Consider the following 20,664-nt stretch of genomic DNA (forward strand, 5'->3'; position numbering starts at 1 on the left):
CTTGCATTCTACACTTTTTTAATGAAATCAATGGAGGAAAACAAATAGGGTTATCCAAAATAATGAAAAAATCAGAATCATACCTTCTGTATTTTCCTATATTCTAAAAATGTCTTTAAATGAATTTAAAAGTTATAATTTTGACACTCTATTGTGAATTAAATAATTGCAAGAATTATTTGAAGACCAATAACATACTCATTCTTGTATTGTTTTCTGCTTTAAGTTTACATGTTTGGCTTCAGTTAGCTTTATTTTCCAGTGATTAGGAAAAGAACTTATTAGCAAAAGAGGTTTTACAAAGTCTTTGTTAAGATTTTGCATGCAATGTATTTCATTTTGATTTAAGGAAGGATGATTCCATTCAATCTCTAAGTTTTAATTGACATGTTAGTTGTATTTTAATTACTGTTTTACCAATTTATAAGAACAGAAGTGTTTTTATTGGCCTGATTTATTAATTGATGAACATGTAATTAAACATATGTAAAAGTTATGTTTCTTTTTGCTTTTGAGTTATTTGATAATTTCTATAATTTTACATAAAAATAGTAATCCTGAACAAATATTATTGAGCAAATTTAAATAGACACCAATGGAAGGAATAGGCTTTCAACTGATGAAACATAGAAGTGGGAATCCTATTTAATTTCACTCATCTTAGACAGTGGGGCAAAAGGGTTGATGGTACTAAAAAAACTGCAATTTGATTGGACAGTGAAAGTTCTGGGGAATAAATTATTTGAAATCATTATCTGCAATGGTTCATCTCACTCTAATATACTCCTTTGTAAATTAATGTTTTCAATAAAACTGCTTGGCATAAGTTAACACCACTCAAAATATGTGTTGCATAATATGTATATATAAAGCCAGACTTTGTCGGTATCATGCAATAGGTAAAAATTTTTCATTAAATATATTACTTCTGTGATCTCATTATAGTGGCTTTAGTGTTTAATTCTTATTGAATAGAACCATAGATCCAAACCAGAAAACAATCTTGAGCAAAACATTTAGCCTGGATTTCCCTTATAATTTTGGGTAACTTAATATTAGCTTTATTTTACATATATTAGCTTTATTTTGTACATATGTACTAAATTTTACATATTTTACATTTATGGCCCAGAGAAATTGACTTTCCTAGTGTCACTTAGCTAGTAAATGTCACTCCTAGGATTACTAGAATCCTTCCTTCTCAAGATAGGGCTTGCTGTATTAGGGTGATAGCCTGCAGTCACTGTAACATAACCCCAAATCTAAGAAAAATAAAATATTTCTTATGTCATAGTGCACATGTCTAGGGCAGTTCTCCTTGGAGGTTCACTGTCAAAGGTTCACTGATTTTTCAGACTCCATCCATCTTTCTATACTGCCTTCTTAAGCACATGAGCTCTTAGGTCACTGAGGAAAGGAAAAGGCTATGTGGTTCATTATGCATGAGCTATTATGGAGCAACCTGTAATGTGTAGGCATCCTTCCACTGGCCAAAACCTAGTCCCATAAACCTGTCTGAACTGCAAAGGAGGCTGATGAGTGTCAGGAAGCCATATGGACAGGACAAGCAGATGAAGCTAGTGAGCACTTAGCACATCTCTACCACAGTCTGTCCTCTGGTCATCACATATTCATGTCACGTTTCCACTCTTTCATGAAGAAGAAGCATTGCTTTCCAAGAGAGATAACTAAAAATTCTTTTGTTCAGAGAATTCCATTCAAGTCCATTATTGTTGTTGTTGTTCAGTTGCTAAGTTGTGTCCAGCTCTTTGTGACCCCATGAACTGCAGCGCACAAGGCTTCCCTGTCCTTCAGTATCTCCTGGAGTTTGCTCAAGTCCAAAGTCCTTGGTTATTCATCATCCTCATCTAATGATGTGATGGTAAATCACCTACAAATAAATTATCTGTACCTTGCAACCAGCTCCCAACATACATACATACCCAATATGCAGGAGAGAGGTAAGAAAAATTAAATCATAATAAGCACTCATGTTTGGAAAGAGAAAGAATCAGATGAACATGGGAATCAGGGGTCAATTCCTGCTAGACAGACATTATCAAGTCTCTCTGACTGAGAGGTAAGGGAGGATCCTTGAATTGGCTTTGACCCTGCTCCTTAGGAGATCTCACTTGGACATCCTTCTCTCTAGCCTCTAGATATGCCCTCTGAGAAGTTCTCTCTTTTCTATTATTGTCCCTGTTCACATTTGAAATGCCTATAGAAACGTATCACATTATATATATATATATATTTCCCCCCGCTTGGGGAAAATTATGGGGCCAAGAGTTGTTTTAAGTCTTAAGTATTTCAAAGCTCATACTTCTGGAAAAATGGTATTTTAGTACTACAGGCCTCTGAAATCTGCTTGGGTTCTGATTTCTCTTTGCTTCCTGATAGTTTATGTGTCTAGGAAAGTTCTTTCTTGGTTGCCTTTAATCCCCAATTATCCATGCCATTTTCTCATGATCTTATGTTGAAAAGCAGACAGGAGGACCACATCCTCAACATCTTTGTCTAGAGATACTTTGTTCAGCTGAGAGGCTCCCCTCAGTGTCAGCTTTAAATATCATATTAGCCTTGAGACACTTTATTCAAATATAACTTTTCATTGGAACTTTGTTGCTCACTTCAAGGTCAGATCTACCAGTTGGGGTTTAGAAGAAGCCATACATTAGGTCCATTGCCAGGAGAAATATCAATAACCTCAGATATGCAGATGACACCACCCTTATGGCAGAAAGTGAAGAGAAACTAAAAAGCCTCTTGATGAAAGTGAAAGTGGAGAGTGAAAAAATTGGCTTAAAGCTCAACATTCAGAAAATGAAGATCATGGCATCCGGTCCCATCACTTCATGGGAAATAGATGGGGAAACAGTGGAAACAGTGTCAGACTTTATTTTTTTGGATTCCAAAATCACTGCAGATGTTGACTGCAGCCATGAAATTAAAAGATGATTACTCCTTGGAAGGAAAGTTATGACCAACCTAGATAGCATATTGAAAAGCACAGACATTACTTTGCCAACAAAGGTTCGTCTAGTCAAGGCTATGGTTTTTCCTGTGGTCATGTACGGATGTGAGAGTTGGACTGAGAAGAAGGCTGAGCACCAAAGAATTGATGCTTTTGAACTATGGTGTTGGAGAAGACTCTTGAGAGTCCCTTGGACTGCAAGTCCATTCTGAAGGAGATCAGCCCTGGGATTTCTTTGGAAGGAATGATGTTAAAGCTGAAACTCCAGTATTTTGGCCACTCATGCGAAGAGTTGACTGATTGGAAAAGACTCTGATGCTGGGAGGGATTGGGGGCAAAAGGAGAAGGGGACGACAGAGGATGAGATGGCTGGATGACATCACTGACTCGATGGACATGAGTCTTGGTGAACTCCGGGAGCTGGTCATGGACAGGGAGGCCTGGCGTGCTGTGGTTCATGGGGTCGCAAAGAGTCGGACACGACTGAGCGACTGATCTGATCTGATCTGATACATTGGGTCCAGCAAACCCTGAAACTTCTGGATTCTCTCTATTTCTGGTCAGATCTGCTTTCACACAAACCACTTAGTTCCTGAGCTCATATTTCTCCTGTAACACCTTGCTGAATGTAGCAGATAGTAGTTAACATACATTATGAAGTTTTGCTTTTCAATATAGTTTGACTGTTACCAGCCCAACAGGCCTAGGTTCTGACCCTTGAGATTTTGCCAAGAGTTATGCCCAAACTTCATAAAGATGAATAGCTTTCTACCTTTGTAAATCAGTTCCCTGCTCTCTATTGCTTAAACATCAAACAAAAGCCACATATTTGTGATTTTCATTATGGTAGCACAGACTTTGGCTGTTGATTTTTGTATTTGGATAGTTATAAAAACAGCAGCACACTCAGCAAAAACAGAAAGCTGTGATTTTACAGAAAATATGATATAAAAATTATTTAATCTGCTATTCAGATCAGATCAGATCAGTCGCTCAGTCGTGTCCGACTCTTTGCGACCCCATGAACTACAGCATGCCAGGACTCCCTGTCCATCACCAACTCCCGGAGTTCACTCAGACTCATGTCCATCGAGTCAGTGATGCCATCCAGCCATCTCATCCTCTGTCGTCCCCTTCTCCTCTTGCCCCCAATCCCTCCCAGCATCAGAGTCTTTTCCAATGAGTCAACTCTTTGCATGAGGTGGCCAAAGTACTGGAGTTTCAGCTTTAGCATCATTCCTTCCAAAGAAATCCCAGGGCTGATCTCCTTCAGAATGGACTGGTTGGATCTCCTTGCAGTCCAAGGGACTCTCAAGAGTCTTCTCCAACACCACAGTTCAAAAGCATCAATTCTTTGGCGCTCAGCCTTCTTCTCAGTCCAACTCTCACATCCACACATGACCACAGGAAAAACCATAGCCTTAACTAGACAAACCTTTGTTGGCAAAGTAATGTCTGTGCTTTTCAATATGCTATCTAGGTTGGTCATAACTTTCCTTCCAAGGAGTAATCATCTTTTAATTTCATGGCTGCAGTCAACATCTGCAGTGATTTTGGAATCCAAAAAAATAAAGTCTGACACTGTTTCCACTGTTTCCCCATCTATTTCCCATGAAGTGATGGGACCAGATGCCATGATCTTCATTTTCTGAATGTTGAGCTTTAAGCGAACTTTTTCACTCTCCACTTTCACCTTCATCAAGAGGCTTTTTAGTTCCTCTTCACTTCACACCATAAGGGTGGTGTCATCTGCATATCTGAGGTTATTGATATTTCTCCTGGCATTCTTGATTCCAGCTTGTGTTTCTTCCAGTCCAGCGTTTCTCATGATGTACTCTGCATAGAAGTTAAATAAACAGGGTGACAATATACAGCCTTGACCTACTCCTTTTCCTATTTGGAACCAGTCTGTTGTTCCATGTCCAATTCTAACTGTTGCTTCCTGACCTGCATACAAATTTCTCAAGAGGCAGATCAGGTGGTCTGGTATTCCCATCTCTTTCAGAATTTTCCACAGTTTATTGTGATCCACACAGTCAAAGGCTCTGGCATAGTCAAAAACCAGAAATAGACGTTTTTTCTGGAACTCTCTTGCTTTTTCAATGATCCAGTGAATGTTGGCAATTTGATCCCTGTTTCCTCTGCCTTTTCTAAAACCAGCTTGAACATCAGGAAGTTCACGGTTCACGTATTGCTGAAGCCTGGCTTGGAGAATTTTAAGCATTACTTGACCAGTGTGTGAGATGAGTGCAATTGTGCGGTAGTTTGAGCATTCTTTGGCATTGCCTTTCTTTGGGATTGGGATGAAAACTGACCTTTTCCAGTCCTGTGGCCACTGCTGAGTTTTCCATATTTTCTGTCATATAGACTGCAGCACTATCACAGCATCATCTTTCAGGATTTGAAATAGCTCAACTGGAATTCTATCACCTCCACTAGCTTTGTTCATAGGGATGCTTTCTAAGGCCCACTTGACTTCACATTCCAGAATATCTGGCTCTAGGTCAGTGATCACACCATCGTGATTATCTGGGTCATAAAGATCTTTTTGCCCGAGGTCAGGGGCAGCGGCCGAGAGTGCCAGACTGCGACGGCGCAGGAACGGCCAAGAGGAGATACCCCACGTTCAAGGTCGGGGGGTCAGCCGAGAGGAGATACCCCATGCCCTTAAGCCTGAGGCCAGGAGCGGCAGGCAGGAGGAGCTACCCCACGTCCCCGTGCCTGAGGCCAGGGGCAGCAGCCGGGAGGAGCAACCCCATGCCCGAGGCCAGGGGGGGCGGCCGAGAGGAGATCCCCAGCGTCCGAGGTCAGGGGCCCCAAAGAGAGGAGTTACCCCGTGTCCGAGGCCAGGGGCGGCAGGTGGGAGGAGCTACCCCATGCCCCCATGCCAGAGGCCAGGGGTGGCGGCCGGGAGGACCAACCCCACACCGTGGCTGCGCGGGCACAGGAGGGCCTAGAGGAGCTATACCACGTTGAAGGTCAGGAAGGGCGGTGGTGAGGAGATACCCCTCGCCCAAGGTAAGGAGCATTGGCTGCGCTTTGCTGGAGCAGCCGTGAAGAGACACCCACGCCCAAGGTAAGAGAAACCCAAGTAAGATGGTAGGTGTTGCAAGAGGGCATCAGAGGGCAGACACACTGAAACCATACTCACAGAAAACAAGTCAATCTAATAACACTAGGACCACAGCTTTGTCTAACTCAGTGAAACTAAGCCATGCCCGTGGGGCAACCCAAGATCGGTGGGTCATGGTGGAGAGATCTGATAGAATGTGGTCCACTGGAGAATGGAATGGCAAACCACTTCAGTATTCTTGCCTTGAGAACCCCATGAACAGTATGAAAAGGCAAAATGGTAGGATACTGAAAGAGAAACTCCCCAGGTCAGTAGGTGTCCAATATGCTACTGGAGATGAGTGGAGAAATAACTCCAGAAAGAATGAAGGGATGGAGCCAAAGCAAAAACAATACCCAGCTGTGGATGTGACTTTTGATTGAAGCAAGGTCTGATGCTGTAAAGAGCAATATTGCATAGGAACCTGGAATGTCAGGTCCATGAATCAAGGCAAATTGGAAGTGGTCAAACAAGAGATGGCAAGAGTGAATGTCGACATTCTAGGAATCAGCAAACTAAAATGGACTGGAATGGGTGAATCGAACTCAGATGACCATTAAATCTACTACTGTGGGCAGGAATCCCTCAGAAGAAATGGAGTAGCCATCATGGTCAACAAAAGAGTCTGAAATGCAGTACTTGGATGCAATCTCAAAAACAACAGAATGATCTCTGTTCATTTGTTGATTTTTTTAATTTAATTTAATTTTATTTTTAAACTTTACATAATTGTTTTAGACCACCCAGAGGGATGGAATGGGGAGGGAGGAGGGAGGAGGGTTCAGGATGGGGAACACATGTATACCTGTGGTGGATTCTCTGTTCGTTTCCAAGGAAAACCATTCAATATCACAGTAATCCAAGTCTATGCCCCAACCAGTAATGCTGAATAAGCTGAAGTTGAATGGTTCTATGAAGACCTACAAGACCTTTTAGAACTAACACCCAAAAAAGATGTCCTTTTCATTATAGGGGACTGGAATGTAAAAGTAGGAAGTCAAGAAACACCTGGAGTAACAGGCAAATTTGGCCTTGGAATACAGAATGAAGCAGGGCAAAGACTAATAGAGTTTTGCCAAGAAAATACACTGGTCATAGCAAACACCTTGTTCCAACAACTCAAGAGAAGACTCTATACATGGACATCACCAGATGGTCAAAACTGAAATCAGATTGATTATATTCTTTGCAGCCAAAGATGGAGAAGCTCTATACTGTCAGCAAAAACAAGTCCAGGAGCTGAGTGTGGCTCAGACCATGAACTCCTTATTGCCAAATTCAGACTTAAATTGAAGAAAGTAGGGAAAACCACTAGACCATTCAGGTATAACCTAAATCAAATCCCTTATGATTATACAGTGGAAATGAGAAATAGATTTAAGGGCCTAGATCTGATAGAGTGCCTGATGAGCTATGGAATCTGCTATTGGAAGACTTAAAATGTCAGAAATTTGCACAAGTTTAGTAATCACGAGAACTAGCAACCACTTATACAAAAGAGTAACACAGACAGGAGGCTAGAGTTACTAGAATCTAAAATGTTGACTGAGACCTCTCAGAACTATACCCAACTTCAAGAAGATGTCCAGTTCTTAACTTCTCAACTGGTGTAGGAAACTTGGAGCTCAGAGGAAGGACCCTGAGGATTTAGGACCAATATTCCTGAAAGGAATGTAATCCTTATATATTCAAGTGAGAAAAAGGAGTTGGTGCAGTAAAAGTAATTCAGGGAGTGTGAAAAAACAAAACAAAACACAAGAAAAAAACGTAGAGACTGGACCCACCTTCCACTGCTGACTCAAAGAAGCCTTGCTGGAATATGCGACAGAAAAAGAGTCTTCTCTCTCCTCCTGTCTTTTGATTTCTGTTATTTATTATTTTTTTAAGTTACATATTAGTTTTACTATTAATAGAGAAACACCATATGGTTCTATTACAGTTTCAGAAAAATTACTAAACCTATATCTACATTGATTTTTAGCTTAAACAATTATAAATGAAAAACAGAAACAGCATTCTTTAATTTGATAAAGTACATTTATTCATTTATTAAAACTTTAAAAATAGCTTATATAACTGTAGAGCTTTAGAAATATTTATATAAAATTAAAGACAAGTCAATTGTGTTAGTTTCTATAGCTGCATAACATTGCCATAAACTAATGGCTTAAACCAATAATATTGTATTAACTCATAGTTCTATAACTCACCATATTTATTGACCTGAAGATCTTTTAGTACTAGTATTGGCAGGACCTGACCAAGAAGTAAATGTCAAAGGAGACGTCTGGTTTAAAAGCTCCCAACTTCAGCATCTTGGAACAGAATATAGAAGAATGCATTTAAAGCTGGGTGGTATTAACTTAGTAATCAGTAGAAAAAAAATAAGAATACAAGCTTCAACAAACTCAGAAATTTCAAAAGCTTTCACTCATTGCTCAGTCTGATACAGGACATTTGATCCTTCAACAATGAATGCAGAGATCTATGCTCCTCCCCTCTTATGTCTTAAACATGTCTGGTGGTGGTTGGTTGGTGATTTAGTTGCCAAGTTGTGTCTGACTCTTGCAGCCCCATGGACTGTAGCCCCCCAGGCTTTTCTGCTCATGGAATTCTCCAGGCAAGAATACTGGAGTGGATTGCCATTTCCTTCTCCATTGATCTTCCCGACATGTTTTTTTTTTTTTTTTTTTTTTTTTTATTTTATTTTTAAACTTTACATAACTGTATTAGATTTGCCAAATATCAAAATGAATCCGCCACAGGTTTACATGTGTTCCCCATCCTGAACCCTCCTCCCTCCTCCCTCCCCATTCCATCCCTCTGGGTCGTCCCAGTGCACCAGCCCCAAGCATCCAGTATCGTGCATCGAACCTGGACTGGCAACTCATTTCATACATGATATTTTACATGTTTCAATGCCATTCTCCCAAATCTTCCCACCCTCTCCCTCTCCCACAGAGTCCATAAGACTGTTCTATACATCAGTGTCTCTTTTGCTGTCTCGTACACAGGGTTATTGTTACCATCTTTCTAAATTCCATATATATGCGTTAGTATACTGTATTGGTGTTTTTCTTTCTGGCTTACTTCACTCTGTATAAACATGCCTCCCATCTCTATGTCTTAAACATAGGCCTTGGAGTGAGTTTATTATATAAGGGACACAGCATAAATAGATAATCATGGAGATACATGGTAACATTTAGATACATCATTGTATCTTGGCAACATGGACTGGAACCAATGACATACCCAGTGTACCTGTCAGAAGGATGGGAAGGAAAGCTTTCCTATATGACCCAAACAGGGAAACTGAGAGCACTGTCAGCCTCTACCACGGTTGGATTCTGCTCTGAATGGTAGCACTTTTGTCCTGCATTTCAATTCATAAAACCAGGCTTTTATTGTTATTATATAATAATACTAGTACCCTCTGTTGTCATCAGAGCATTTGAAGTTTTTCTGCACAAATCATACTCCATCTAAACATAATGATGATGAGGAGGAAGGGGAGGAGACAGGGAAGGAAGAAAAGGAGGATGAAGAAGATATAACTGATTATTATTTGCTGGGAACTTTTCTAAGCATTTCACACATCATCTCATTTGTAACATTACAAGGACTGATGAGGTAGGCATGATCATTATGCCTGTTTTGTGGACAAAAAAATTGAGTTATAGACAAATTTAAAGCTTGCCCAAAGTGACTGAGCTGAAGCTAGGTTTCCATCAGTCCAAGGAGTCTAAATCCAGATGGCTGCTCTCCTGTCCCTCGGTTGGGGGAGAAAGGTCATTATTTGAATTGTATACATTTGGCTAAATAGAAAAATTGTAAATGAGATAATAATACATTATAATGTGGCATAAAGACAAATATGGCCATTTCATTTTAATGTCATAAGTATTTGTGTCTGATATATTATTTTCTTCCCTGCATTGGCTGATATAACTATGGTCAGTTTCACCATTGTATCTTCAAAAACTAACCTAATTGAAAAAAATAGCTTTTTAATTTTTTTTATCCATAAGGCAGTTCAGATCCTCTGCTTTCTAAATTCAGAAAATGCTTACTTAGCCTAAAATTTCTTAAGTTTAAAGATTATTGAAGGGTTTGAGAGATGCTTATTAAGCAACCATCTTTGTAATTGTAACCAATGGGATGAGGAAACCTCTTGTATGACAGGCAGGGAAGAAATACTTCAAATTTATTATAATACAAACTTCCATGCTAAAAACAAAACAAAAAATACCTTATATTGACTACCTTGTTACTGTTCAGTCACAAAGTCGTGTCTGACTTTTTTGCAAACCCATGCCAGGCTTCCCTGTTCTTCACTATCTCTGAGAGTTTGTTCAAATTCACCTCCATTGAGTTGGTGATGCTGTCTAACCATCTCATCCTCTGCCTCTCTCTTCTGCTTTTGCCTTCAATCTTTCCCAGCATCAGGGTCTTACCCTTAAGCAATTTCCTGAATCAAAAAGAGTTCAACATTAGATTCAAAATGAGAGAAAAGGAAACTGAAGCAATAAGAAACTAAAATAAGAAGGTGAGATACTTTATGGGAATAAAGTTTAAGAATCTATGGAACTCAAAATAGGGAGATCAAAAAATGTCATTTTGGGAAGTCATCAACGACTCCATGGTAAGTTACTTTTCTATAATTAGTGATGGCTCTTTAAAACCTAAAAAGCCTCTTGATAAAAGTGAAAGAGGAGAGTGAAAAAGTTGGCTTAAAACTCAACATTCAGAAAACTAAGCTCACGACACCCAGTCCAATCACTTCATGGCAAATAGATGGGGAAACAATGGAAATAGTGAGAAAGTTTAATCTGGGGGGGCTCCAAAATCACTGCAAATGGTGACTGCAGCCATGAAATTAAAAGATGCTTGCTCCTTGGAAGAAAAGCTGTGACCTACCTAGACAGCGTATTAAAAAGCAGAGACATTAGTTTGCCAACAAAGGTCCATCTAGTCAAAGCTATGGTTTTTCCAGTAGTCATGTATGGATGTGAGAGTTGGACTATAAAGAAAGTTGACAGCCAAAGAATTGATGCTTTTGAACTGTGGTGTTGGAGAAGTGGAGAAGTTGGAGAAGTGGAGAAGTCCATTGTGGTGTGGACTTGGGAGTCCCTTGGATTGCAAGGAGATCAAATCTGTCAATCCTAAAGGAAATCAGTCCTGAATATGCATTGGAAGGACTGATGCTGAAGCTGAAGCTCCAATACTTTGGCTACCTGATGCGAAGAGCTGACTCACTAGAAAAGACCCTGATGCTGGGAAAGATTGAGGGCAGGAGAAGAAGGGGACAACAGAGGATGAGATGGTTGGATGGCATCACTGACTCGATGGACATGAGTTTGAGTAAGTTCCAGGAGTTGGTAATGGACAGGGAAGCCTGGCATGCTGCAATCCATGGGGTCGGTTGCAAAGATTCAGACACGACTGAACGACTGAACTGAACTGAACTTTAAGGCTATAAATAGTCTACAGTTAGGTAGAAAAGAGCAAAGTAATAATCTATGTGTTAGATGAAGTGATTTGCCACTTTAAAACACGTATTCATCTGCTCAGGGCACATTTTCTATCCTGTGTACGTGATTTGCGATGAGGTACTTGCTTCTAGAAAAAAAAAAATATATATATATATATATATAATTATATATATATATAATTTTAATAAGGTACATATTTGTAGTATAATTTTCAAACAATATTTATGTCCATTGTGTCATTATAATTTGCAGTCATACTGAATTACATGTAGTGTAATTACTCAAATACATAATGAAATGGAGATGTTATTAAGAGGTTAACAAATTACTCCAAATCATAATGACCAAGGACTTCTAGTGTTTAGGTTATTTATATACCAAGCCCATTTTAAGAAGTTGATAGTGTTGGCATATAGCAAGGGAAGATACTGTATTATTTTTTAAAAAGTGAAATAATTCACCTTGGTGGCAAGTAAGAAAGAGTTGGTGACTCAGATTTCTGTCTGATTTTAAATCCCAAGATTTTTCCAATTAGCTATAAATTCAGACACTTTCATGCCAAAACTTCTAATAATGAGGTGCAATAAATAATGAATAATAACTTGTAATAATGAGGTGGAGTGAAGATCATGTGCTATTGAAAATAACCACACCCAAGTCTAGTAGGATTTTGTATTCAAAATTAACATGTTTTAAATTACTTGCCTTTTATTAGTAACTTTAGCAATGATGTTGTTTGAATTGATTAGAATATATTGAATGTGTGTGCTAAGTCACTTCAGTCACGTCTGACTCTTTGTGACTGTAGCCCGCCAGGCTCCCACTCCATGGGATTCTTCAGGCAAGAATACTGGAGAGGATTGCCATTCCCCTCTCCAGAGGATCTTTCTGACTCATGGATCAAACCTGGGTCTCTTGCATTGCAGGCAGATTCTTTACCATTTGAGCTACAGGGAAGTCCAATATATACACTACTATGAGCATTGAGTAGAATTCCCTGTGCTATACAGTAGGCAGGGAATTCTACCCAATACTCTGTGGTGATAAACATAGTATTGTGTATACATATGGCTAATTCACTTTGGTGTACAGCAGAAACTAACACAACATTTGTGAAGTGACTAAACCTCAATTAAAAAAAAAAGAATTTAAAATATTGCATATAGCTTCCCCAATGCATGAGACAATGAAATGCAAATGTACTCATATTAAGAATTAATATGTCTGTATTAATAATTAAATGATAAATTAACCATTTTTCAGTTACTATTTATCAGTCATCTTCCTCAACTTCTTTCTTTCCAAGTATCCCTTTAGTCTATTTTTACTTACCAGGCTGAAGAAAATCACATATCTGCCTATAGCAAATGAACTGATATTGCCCCACAAACATAACCTCTCTTAGAAACCAAAGAAAAGGTAAATAAAAAGAGAAGCTTGAGTATGTTAAATTTCTCATTAAAACTATTGACTTATTTTCCATAGGAATCACCCTTATTTATTTCCATACCTGCTTATTGTGCGATGGCCTTTATACATTTGGAAAATAAATGTCAGGGCAGATAGAGTTTTCAGTAGTGCCTTTTTTTATTTATTTTTTTTTTAAATTTTATTTTATTTTTAAACTTTACATTTTAACTTCATTTTCTTCCTCTTTTTGATTCTTTCACATTTGATCATTTATCAGTTATTGCTTTTATTCGCTATTAAATGATTTCTTAGAATAATTATAAAAAAGGGAAATTGAATAAAAGACACCATGCCTTTCAAGAGCTTTGATTTTTGTAAGTAAGTAAATCATTAAAAATATATCCCAATGGTTGTTATGGAAACAGACTGAATTGAAAAATGCAAAGGGAAAGACTGGTGCTTTAAGTGTCACATCATGAAGAAAGGCTACATTCACCATGCAGTTTAAAGTCATGCATTAACTTTAATTGTATAGTTACTGAACAATGTCAAAACATCATTATTCACAATAGTAATGATTGATCTAAAAATGCTCCTCAGAGGAAGAAATCTTTTCCTCTACAGAATTAGTCACGAGATCATGTTCAGAGCTGTTCTTTATCAAAATATGTCATGTCTATCCATTTCGTTTAGATATAAATTAAATTGTGAGCACCTCAAAAAGACATTTAATTCTCAATAGTTGTTTAATTCTACAATTAGTACTATTTGGAACACCCTGATTTCCCAATATCCCAATTTAATTATCTGACACCCAGTGATCATTATTATGTGTACCCAAAAGGGCATGTGCGGAATTGGGGTGCCTTCTTTCTCTCCGCACACAAGTGACCCAGTGTCTTCTTTGTGTTGGTTTTTGTGGAGTGTTGTCATGTTTTATAGAAAGGGGACAGGCAGGACAAATGAGTGTCCTATTTGTCAAATCAGCTTGTTTTTGCCTCAGAACAAAAATTGTACCTTGAAATAAATGGAACATGTCAGAGTGGTCCTGAAGAATCTGAGCAATAATCTCCCTAATCAAGAGACAAATAGGATAGAGCTCACAGAAACATTTATATCTCAAAACACAATTACCAATAATATGATTAGAACATTTTTAATTCCTGTTCTGTGCTGATAAATTTAGATGTCCTGGTAACCCTGAAAGCAGGTCTGCTGTTCTCAAGACACAGACAGAGAAACTAGGTCCAGAAAAATTAGAAAAGTGCTAGAACAGGAATCCTGAGGTCTATGCTACTTCATAGAGCACATTTTCTTCGTATAAACGTTTGACAGTTACATCACATGATATATGATACTAACCTAGAGCAACTGCTCTACTAATTCATCACTGTGTTATTTGCACTGCCTGATGAATGAATTGTTTGGCCTCCAGGGCTGTATATTGTTGAGTTACAGTTTGGGACTCCAGAACTTTCTGCTATCATGGAATGAAGTAAGGATAAATAAATCACTAGGGAATGAGTGATTCAGAACTATGTGAATTACAGTTATCAAGCAGTTTACAATGTATCCTTATTTATTCATTTAACCACTCTCTATTGAAAGTCAGCTGTGTGTGAAGCACTGTTCTATGCAATAAATATATAGTATTGGAAAAAAGATAGTCTTCATCTTCAGGAAGTTAGTGAGCCAAACAAATAAATTAATAGGTTAAAAGTTTGATAGGATAGGGAGTCAACATAGGGTGTTAGAAGAGCCCTTAGGTGTCATTGGCCCAGCTGTAGGAGTTCAAGTTCCCCAAAGACCACAGAGAGTTGGAAATATGAAGAAGACGGTTGCAGGGAGGAGAGAGCACCCATGATAAGCCATTTATCATGTGAAAATTACACTCTTGTATTTTGTTTACTTTTTTTTTTTTTTTTTCATTTTTCATTGAATTTTTTATTTAAAAAATTGTAGATTTAAAAATACATTTTCTATAGATAGTAAACAGAAACATCTTCAGGAATTGAGTTAGAGAAATACACTTGACCTAGAACAAAACAGTATTTTTGTTCCTGGTGAATGTTAGGATCCTGTCAGAGAAATAATTCAGAAATCAGAGAGATGTCAAGAAAGTAAAGTGAGGATTCATTAATTTTTTTTATTTTAATTTTATTGGGGTATAGTTAATTTTTAATATTGTGCTAGTTTCTGGTATACAGCAATGTGAATCAGTTATACATACACATATATGCACTCTCTTTTAGATTCTTTTACCATATAGGGGATTACAGAGTACTCAGTAAATTTCCCTGTGCTACCTTATATATAATAGTGTGTGTATGTCGATCCCAATCTCCAAATTTCTCTCTCCTTCCTTTTATCTCCTGGTAACCATAATTTTTGTCTGTTTGTTTTGTTTTTTTATATCCATCCCTCAACTTCTGTTTTGTAAGTAAGTTCATTTGTACCCTCTTTTTTTTTTTATTGATTCCACGTATAAGTGATATCATATTTCTCTTTCTGCGTCTGACTTTCTTCATTCTGTATGAAAATCTCTAGGTCTATCTATGCTTTTGCAGATGGCATTATTTATTCTTTTTCCTGGCTGAATACTATTCCATTGTATATATGTAGAGTATGCTCTTACAGGGAGTGTGGGGAAATGGGTAAGCAGCTGCCCTGGGTTTCTTTGGCAGGCTGGTTAGGAGGGGCATACAAATGAAGGGGCAGAATATTCACTGGGAAAAGAGTGCTTACATGTCATATTCTTTGACTTTCATCCCAGCTCCATCTTCCCAAGAGGAGAAGGGATTTTTGTCCTTTTTTAGCTTAGATCAGAAGTGACATGGCTTCGGTGCCTGAGGGGAACTTACCTGCAAGGTTAATTTTATTGTAATGAGAGCATAATGAGCAGCAGGTTACATCCAGATGTGGAGATTCCAGACTTTCTCCTCCTTTATTCGTCTGCTCCAAGACCATATCACCCCAAAATGTGTGGTTTCCTATCAGTCTGAAGGTTCCTGCTTTTCTTTGTCTGCCCATGGACCCTCCTGTTTACAAGATGTGTGGTTTCTGGCTTCCTGGCCCATATTCCCCTTTCTCTGCTCACATCTAGTTACCTGCCTGCTGGAAAACTTTCTATAGGTAGCGAAATTAACTAAATATTTTGTGTACTTTGTTCAACTCTAATATCCAACATGTAGTCTTATGTATGAAGGCTGTAATAATTCAGGGGCCCCATGAAGGTGGATTCCTTTGAGAGGACAGTGAAACTTCCTAGTGAAGAGGATCTGTGTGTCAAAACACATTCTTTGAGAAGGAAACAAGGAGATGTAGGTGTACTTTCTCCCTTGGCAATGCAGAGGTGGGAAATCAATACAATAAAAGCTAGTGTTTGTTGAATACATACTGTGTACCGGGAATGGATCTGAGCACCCGACATTTTAACAATTCATTTAAACCTTCCTGCAGCAGAGGAAAGAGGTAACTTGTCCAAGTTTATTATTCTAGTAAATTTTACTCTTGAATCCATGCCTATTACACTTTCCCATGCTACAAAGAGGGCTTCTTTAGTAGCTCACCTGGTAAAGAATCTGCTGGCAATGCAGGAGACTCTGGTTCAATTCCTAGGTCAGGAAGATTCCTTGTCAAAAGGATAGAGTACACACTCCAGTACTCTTGGACTTTCCTGGTGGCTCAGACCATAAAGAATCTGCCTGCAATGACCTGGGTTCCATTTCTGGGTTGGGACAAACCCCTGGAAGAGGGCATGGCAACCCACTCCAGTATCCTTGCCTGGAGAATCCCCATGAACCAAGGAGCCTGGAAGGCTACAGCGCATGGGGTCTCAAAGAGTAGGACACAAATGAGCCATTAAGCACCACACAGCTTGCGGCAAAGAATATGCTCAGGAAAAGATAAAAACATTGACTTTATTAGAAGTAAGTTTAATTCAGATTCACATTCAACTCTGAATTTTTTGCATACTTTATACACATATATAATATGTATATACTGTGAAATTGAAAGTTGCTCAGTCATATCCAACTCTTTGAGACCCCATGGACTATAATGTCCATGGAATTCTCCAGTCAAGAATAGTGGAGTGGGCAGCTGTTCCCTTCTCTAGGGATGTATATAATAGTATTCTCTAAGTTTATACATATTTTATATTGTATATATGTATTTTTAATTAACAGAACAGCCTTCATTTCTGTTCAGTCACTCAGTTGTGTCTGATTCTTTGCGACCACATGAACTGCAGCAAGCCAGGCTTCCACATCCATCACCAACTACTGGAGCTTACTCAAACTCATGTCCATCAAGTCAGTGATGCCATCCAACCATCTCATCCTGTCATCCCCTTCTCCTCCTGCCCTCAATCTTTCCCAGCATCAGGGTCTTTTCAAATGAGTCAGCTCTTCACATCAGGTGGCCAAAGTATTGGAGCTTCAGCTTCAGCATCAGTCCTTCCAATGAATATCCAGGACTGATTTCCTTTAGGATGGACTGGTTTGATCTTCTTGCAGTCCAAGGGACTCTCAAGAGTCTTCTCCAGTACCACAGTTCAAAAGCATCAATTCCTTGGCACTCAGCTTTCTTTATAGTCCAACTCTCACATCCATACATGACTCCTAGAAAAACCATAGCTTTGACCAGATGAAACTTTGTTGGCAAAGTAATGTCTCTGCTCTTTGCTATCTAGGTTATAGCTTTTCTTTCAAGGAGCAAGAGTCTTTTAATTTTAAGGCTTCAGTCACCATCTGCAGTAATTTTGGAGCCCAAGAAAATAAAGTCTGTCACTGTTTCCTTTTTTTCTTCATCATTTGCCATGGAATGATGGGACTGGATGCCATGATATTGGTTTTTTTAATGTTGAGTCTTAAACCAGATTTTTCACTATTCTTTATTTTTCCCATTGCACAGCCTTTGTATTTCCTATTACATAGATAGAAAAACTTAGGTTTTTGACTAGATATCTTGCCCAAGGGGATTCATCAACATCTAAAATAGCTCAATTCATTGCATTTATATAGGAATGGTAATCTCTTCTAAGATTTTTACTTGTACCTTCTAAATGTTAAAGTACAAATACCATGCAGTTTTAAATAGCATTTCAAATGAATTTGGAGATGAGAAATATACTTATTGGATCTATATTTGAATTAACTGACAGTGACTATACTCATGTTCTAATTATCAATTATCTAATTATCTATCTAGATATTATAATTATCTAATTATGAATCACATTTCTGGAGGAAGGGATGAGGTTATTTAATAGATTCTCTTAAATTAAGCAAGGACTTAATTTGTTTTAACTATTTAGCATAAATGTCCATTCAACATATGGAACTAGTCCCTCAAGTTAAATGCCAAAATGACCTTTTGGTTGATGGTCTGTTAAATTATTTTTATATCACCATAATAATTGTCAACTGTAATTATTAGGTGGAATACTCCATGAGTACAGCTTTGTGATCCCATATTAGGAAACCAGCATCTCAAATGAAGATATGGGAACTTACACAACTGGTTTCTATGTGAGGGATGCAGCCTACAGGAATAAAATTTAATTTAACGACCTAGTAATTCTTTAAAGGTAAAAAATGAAATAGCTTTTGCATTGCAGTACCAATCATCAACTTTCACGGACACATTGTCACACCAACCAAATGTTATTACACATATTGCAATGAGACTACAAACAAAAATGGATTGTCTTTTCACGGGTTGAATAATTTCTCCTATGGAAATTAGACAAAGCAGCACTATTCATTGAGTGAATCATTGCTGTTGTTGTTACTGCCTCTCACTGTGCCAGAATAAACTCAAAATGTAGTGCAGTCATATGTTTAGTGTTTTATCAAAGCCCAGAACCACATTATTCACTTATTTTCTGAAATGTTTTAGGATTAGCTCCACTGCCACTGGCTTTTATTAATTCTTTTACAGGGACATATTTACACTCAGTGAAAGGCATTTAAGAAAACAAATTCTTAAAAAAAAAAAAGAAAACAAATTCTTTTACCAAATCCTTGTGCAGTGTATGCCTTACTATAATGCATTTATTTGGGACACAAAAGCAAATGAAGAACAGAGATTAAAAATAAGTTTGCTTCTTATAAAAATATTTAAAACTTTATTAAAAATTGATCTACCTTCCTTTTTAAAAGGAACCAACTTATGTTTTATTAGAATAAAAACATCTCTCTCAAACCATCTACTTTTCTTTCTTTTTTTTAATTTTATTTTATTTTTAAACTTTACATAATTGTATTAGTTTTGCCAAATATCAAAATGAATCCACCACAGGTATAAACAAAAATACTTGCCTTTCTACTCAAATGTCTATTTCCCTTTCAGGGTAATGATTCATTCCCTTTCCCTCCTGATATCCTGAAGAAGGAATAAAAAAAAAATAAAAATAAAGGAATAAATCCAAAATAACAAAAAGGAATTTCAACAAATTTAAGAAAAGTGAAAAGCAGAATTGATCTAATTTCTGTTTCAGTTCTGGAGAAGGCATTGCACCCCACTCCAGTACTCTTGCCTAGAAAATCCCATGGGCAGAGGAGCCTCGTGGGCTGCAGTCCATGGGCTTCCAAAGAATCGGACATGACAGAGAGACTTCCCTTTCACTTTTCACTTTCATGCATTGGAGAAGGAACTGGCAACCCACTCCAGTGTTCTTGCCTGGAGAATCCCAGAGACGGGGGAGCCAGGTGGGCTGCCATCTATGGGGTTGCCCAGAGTCAGACACGACTGAAAGTAACTTAGCAGCAGCAGCAGCAGCTGTTTCAGTTCTGAAGTCATATTTTTTTCTTGAAATATGGTCATTTCTAAGTTTGTTAGTGTAAAATTGGTCATATTACATCTGTAGGTTCTATGATGTCATCTTTTCCTTTCTGATATTGGCCTTTGGGGCTAGTCTCTTTCTATTATGATATTTCTTGCAAGATTTGAACAATATTTTCAAATAAGGACAATATTTTCAAATAAATATTTTCAAAAAAGGATAAATTTTATACTTCATCAATTTTCTTTTTGTTTTTTACTTAATAACTCTATTGAGATATATTTCAAATACTGTCGAGTCTACCCAGTTAAGTGTAATTCAATGGCTTTTATATATATACAATATAATTTTAGAGGATTTTTAGCACACCCAAAGAAACTTGTACCCATCAGCAGTCACTTAACAGCCCTCCCTCCAATCTCCAAGCTTAGATAACTACTCATCTAATTTGACTCTATAAATTTGTCTATTTCAGATGTCTCATATGAATGGAATTGTACAATTTGTGATCTTCTGTGAGTGATTTCTTTTACTTAGTGTAGTGTTTTAGGGGATCATCCTTGTTGTAGTGTGTATAATGCTTAATTCCTTTTTATTGCAAAATATGTAATACTATTTCACTGTATGCATACACCATATTTTGTTTTCCATTCATTAGTTGATTCAGGTTGTTTAATACCTCTTAGCTATTGTGAATACTGTTGTTATGAACATTCATATACTAGTATTTATATGAACATGTAGTTTCATTTTCTTGGTTAGGTACAGGTAGAATCAATTGGTCATATGGTAATTCTATATTTAACAATTTGAGGAATTGCCAACATGATTTTTTTTCATTTAAATTTATTTATTTTAATTGGAGGCTAATTACTTTACAATATTG

Source organism: Bubalus bubalis, chromosome 7 (assembly GCF_019923935.1).
Source record: "Bubalus bubalis isolate 160015118507 breed Murrah chromosome 7, NDDB_SH_1, whole genome shotgun sequence".
In the NCBI taxonomy this organism is placed as follows: Eukaryota; Metazoa; Chordata; class Mammalia; order Artiodactyla; family Bovidae; genus Bubalus; species Bubalus bubalis.